The sequence below is a fragment of the Lucilia cuprina genome, chromosome 6 (genome assembly GCF_022045245.1).
Source record: "Lucilia cuprina isolate Lc7/37 chromosome 6, ASM2204524v1, whole genome shotgun sequence".
NCBI lineage: Eukaryota > Metazoa > Arthropoda > Insecta > Diptera > Calliphoridae > Lucilia > Lucilia cuprina.
The window spans coordinates 2,918,873-2,924,310 of NC_060954.1; the positions used below are offsets into that span (position 1 = coordinate 2,918,873).

Consider the following 5,438-nt stretch of genomic DNA (forward strand, 5'->3'; position numbering starts at 1 on the left):
CTTTTTTCTGGTCACTCATTTTAATCAGATTAACAAAAAAATTAATATAATTGACATTACACATAATAACTGACATGTTTTTCAAAAGTAACTTGATCAAAAAAAAAATCAAATAATACTTTGGTTGAAAAATGTAATGAAAAACGTGTGTTAAGAATTTTTCGATCTCACTCCTTAATTGTTATGAGACAAGTTTTACCACAATTATTTTTCTAATATTTTAATATGGAATTGACGTTTAGGGTTAGGAGCTTTAAAGCTTTTTTAAACTATAAATGATTCTTTCAAACGATTTGTAGTTTAGCTTAAATTGAAAGCTTTATGGTAAAGTGCAAAACTGCATTAAATTTTTAATATGAAGAATTTAAAGCTTTTTTAGTTGTATATCATTAAATTCAATCCAAAAAAGAGTTCCGAAATGTGAAAGCTTTGGACTTTAGATGGAAATTAAGGAAATTTTTGTTTTTAGAATCAGCTTTCAATACTAAGAGCTTGAAACTATATTTCTTTAAATTTTTGATCCCACAAAAGCTTTTTGATTTTATTAAAGTTTTTTCCCCACTAAGTGCATTTCTTTATATGCCAAACTTTTGAAACTAAAAAGCTCTATTTCTTTAATCATACAATCAAAAGTATTTGAACCAGAACAATTTTTGATCTCATCTTATACAATTAAGGCCATCGATAATTGCTTTTTTATAAAATAAAACATTACATAAAAACCTTGCATGTCTTAAAACAATTTCAATTTTTTTCTGAATTCTATACACTTGCTACTATTCTATAACTAAACTGTGATATCAGCAAGTGATAGATAGACAATTAAATTACCAACAATTACCGAAACAGTAGAATATACTCTAATAACACTTGTAAAGGAAAAACATGTTTAAAATGTTTATTTAAAGAAAACAAAAAAAAAAAAACGACATTTTATTTAAAAAAAATTTTCAATTCAATTATACTCATTAACCAAGAAACGTTTTAAACTTGTACAATTATTTATAAACCACAAGCAATTAGTTGTATCTTTTAGATTTAAGTTAGTTTGCCAAATTATCTCAGAATTTTGCAAACATAATATTTGTTTAGTTAATGAATTACTTAAGAAATACTTAAAATTAGTTGTTGCTATTGTAGCTGGTATTAAATGATATTCATTGAAATGATCATTTAAATTGTGGGAATAATTAATTAAAATTTCCAAATTGTTGGAGTTAGATTTTAAAATTAATTTATTTTCAATTAAATAAGATAACCAAACAACATTATGATTTGCTGTAGAAGTTAATTCAAATAAATTTTCTGTTTTAGAAGTTAAAAACAAAAGTTTTCTATTATATTGAAAGCTTAAGCAAAGTTTTTCACTAAACACTAGTAATAAAATATCAGGAGGTAATAACTGTTTGAGATTAATTAAATCAAGTTTAATGTTATTATCATACAAACACTTTTGTTGTAATATAAAACGTAAGCTTAAAGCTAATTTATAATACAACATTTTGGAAATAGCTTTTTGTGCTTTAAGCTCTTTAAAAAATTCTATAAAATATATAATTTTTGTTTTATTTAAAAAAGTTTGTAAATTTAAACGTTTTAATAATTTTGAGTGCAAAATTAAACCATAAGTTTTAGTTAAACTTAATTTAACTGTAGGATAAAGTAAATCCAAAGGCAAATTGCTTAAATCTTTAGTTAATTTTTCAAAATTTTGAAAATCTTTATAAACAATAAAAGCTTTTAAATCCAAGGCAGCTTTTTGTATAATAAAATATTTAAGCTCTTTCAAAAACTTTTGCATACTTTTAAATTCTTTTAAATTTAAGTCCAGCTTTAAAGCTTGCCATAGCTGTATAGCTTGGCTTCTATCTAAAGCTTCTAGCCATTTATAATGGTTTTCGTTAATAAGCTCTAAAAACATTAATTTTATTAAGGTCTGCTGTTCTAGTGTTAATAAATTTAAGCTGATTTGGTATAAATTTTCCATTTCCGTTATATTTTTTAAAATCAAAGCGGCTTGTTGTAACTGCTGCATATGCAATTTATCCATAAATGTTTGCACTTTAAGACTACTGCTATTGTTGTTGCTGTTGTTTAAAACAGCAGAGCTTTCAGCAAGTAATACAAAAATTATCAAGAATTTTAACATATTTTTTAATTCCAAAAAAAAAAAAAAAACAGCAATGTTCTTTAGCCAGTAAAGTGTAAATTAAAACTGATATGAACATTAAATTTCATTTTAAAAAATAACTCAAATTTAATCTTGTTATTTTCTTTTCAATTTCATTAACAGTTCAATTACCCGATTATAAACTGGTCACTGCTGTACCAGTGGTGGTTTTAGATGATGAACAGAAATCAATAATTTCAACCACCTCCAACACCCCTACCAGTACTACAAATTCTATTGCCAGTACGGCTACTAACAGTGCTAGAAATGGTAAGTTTTCTATTTAAAGCACTAACTAATAAAGCTCTTAAGTGGACTCTTAATAGGTCCATAACAGTTTTTACCTACAAATTTTAAAATCATTTTATTGATCCTCTACTTCCTAGTATTACTTTAACATAATTTCTTTCAAAAATCAAACGTGGGACTATATTTCTAATGAAAGTCTGTCTTTCTTAACTCAAATCCCCACCTTCTCATTAACTTTTATTGGTGTTTCTTAGCTCAAATCCTGATTTTTTTCATTAAAATGAAGAATTTTATTAAGTAAAATGAATTTTTCTTCAAAATTTTGATTTTTCATTATTTTAATGAACTTTCATTAAAATAATTATTTTTACTTAAATAAACGTTTTTCATCTAAAAAATGGTTATTTTTATAAAAAAATTAATGATTTTTTATGAAAATATTGATTATTTTTATAAAAATAACAATATTGTTACAAACAATAAATTTTTATCAAATTCTTTATTTTTAATGAATATATAAAAAAAATCTTATAACAAAAGCTTTTTGTTTATCTAGAGAACGAAATTATTTAAAAATTTAATTTTTTTTAGCAAAATAACTTTTTAATCATTTTTTATCAAAATCATAGTTTCTTTTATCAATACAAAAATGTTCATGAAAATAATGAATTTTTATAAAATGTATTTCTTTTTTTTATAAATTGGCCATTTTTTATTAAGATTTTTATGAAAAAATTATTTTTTTTATTAATTAAAAAAATTCATGAAAATAATGATTTTTTTATAAAAACTTTTTTAAGTTTATTTTTTATAACGAAAATTAATTTTCTTAAAAAAATACTTAAAGACTTTTCATCAATTTTTTATTAGTTAAATTATTTTTCATGAAAATAATGATTTTTTCATTTAAAAAATGATGTTTCATTGATTTTCCATTAAAATAAATATTTTTCATTTAAAAAATGATTTTTCAGTAAAATAATGATAATTGATAAAAAAAGTATTTTTCTTTCAACTTAAAGTTGTTTTCATTAAAATAATGATTTTTGCATTAAAATAACGAATTTTTATAAAATTGTTATATATCTTTAATGAAATAGCGAATCATTAAATTATTAATCTTTATCAATAAAATTGAAATTAAAAAAAAAAGATTTTTTAGCAAATTAAAAAAAGATATTTTATGATTTTTCATTAAAATAATAAAATTTCATTAAAAAATTGTTTTTTTTTTCAAATAATAATTTTTCATTAAAAACTTAATTTTCTTTTAAAATTAAAATATTAATTTTCTTTCAAATAATAATTTTTCATTAAAATAATCATTTTGTATTAAAATTTCCTTTGTTTATAAAAATTAATATTCAGGAAATTAATGAATTTTCATTAAATTATATTTTGTTCGTAACAAAATCCATTTTTAGGCATAATAAGGATTGTAAAACAAAATATCTATTTATTTTTATCAAAAATAATTTTCTTAAACCAAAATTGGAATTTTAATTAAAATAATGAATTTTTCATGAAAATAATGATTGCTGTTTAAAATAACCATAATTGGTCCAAAATTAATCCTTAGTATGCAGAAAGTTATCAATGTTTTTTTAAGAAGTTTTTTCATCTATAAATCCTGTTATAAACTATTAACAACTTTATAAAAGATTTATAAAAGTAGTAGCAAAAGTTTACCTAAAAATTTATATGTCAGCCAGTTATAGGGTTAAAGTATGCGCATGTAACTAAAACATTTGATTGTCAGCCAGTAATAGGGTTAAATTATATGCATGTAACTAAAACATTTGAAACATTTTTTTACTTTTCTTCTGCTACCACGTATTACAAATCCGTTATTTAAAGTTTGAATAGAATATATAGAAAACTCAACAACTAATACCGGAAAAAATTTAACCTATTTAACCGCATCTAATACAAAAACACACACTTTTAAAGCTAAAAATCTGTGCTAATAACAAATAACAATAGATTTACAATCATTCACAACAGCCATGAGTAGTAAGTAACAAGGAAATTTTATTGCAAAATCATTTTGAAATCAATATCACATTTAAATGAAGCGAATTTGTATCAAATTACCCAACATGACATATTTCTTTTTTTCTATTAAACGAAAAAGAAAAGAAAACTTTAAAAGAGAAATGAAGTTAACAGAAAAACAAGACAATGATAATAATTATGATGGTAATGACTTGTCAAGGAAAATGGGCTAATAAGAGATTTATTGGAAAGAAATAATAAAACATTATTGAAATAACCTAAGTTCATTGTTCTTTCAAAAATAATTTCCGCAGGTGCCGTTTTTCTGTTTTAGCTATTTTGCCTTTTAATAAACGTTTGATAGTTTTTTATTTTTATAATGAAACAATTAAATTTTAATCGTTACCAAATTGGTCGAAAAAATTTTTAAAAGCCTTTAAGCTGACCAAAAAAAATAATAATTTGATAATAAAACTGAAAAACAAAAACATATTTTGCACCTGTCATTAAAATGTCAAATATGTATAGAAATATAAACATATTTTTAGTTTTATTATGACAGTTAAATATTTTGATTGAAATAAGAATAAAACCAGTTTGTCCAAAAAAAAAAAAATTGTTGAATTTTTGTTGTTTTATACACGGATTAGCAATACTTAACAAAATTTATAAAAATTAAATGTTGCACCCTATAAAAAGCCTATAGACTAGACCATAGACTAGACTACAGACTAGACTATAGACTAGACTATAGACTGGACTATAGACTGGACTATAGACTAGACTATAGACTAGACTTTAAATTAGACTATAGACTAGACAACAGACCAGACTATAGACTAGACTATAGACTAGACTATAGATTAGACTATAGACTGGACTATAACTAGACCATAGACTAGACTACAGACTAGATTATAGACTAGACTATAGACTACACTATAGACTAGACTATAAACTAGACTATAGACTAGACTATAGACTAGACTATAGACTAGACTATAGACTAGACTATAGACTAGAC

At 22.5% G+C, this 5,438-nt stretch overlaps 1 protein-coding gene across 2 annotated transcripts in view; it reads right to left on the bottom strand.

The window, feature by feature from the left end:
• Positions 1-5,438, bottom strand: part of LOC111679774 (putative mediator of RNA polymerase II transcription subunit 24) — an 84,741-nt gene that overhangs the window by 11,648 nt on the left and 67,655 nt on the right. The gene's annotated exons all lie outside the window — the stretch shown is intronic.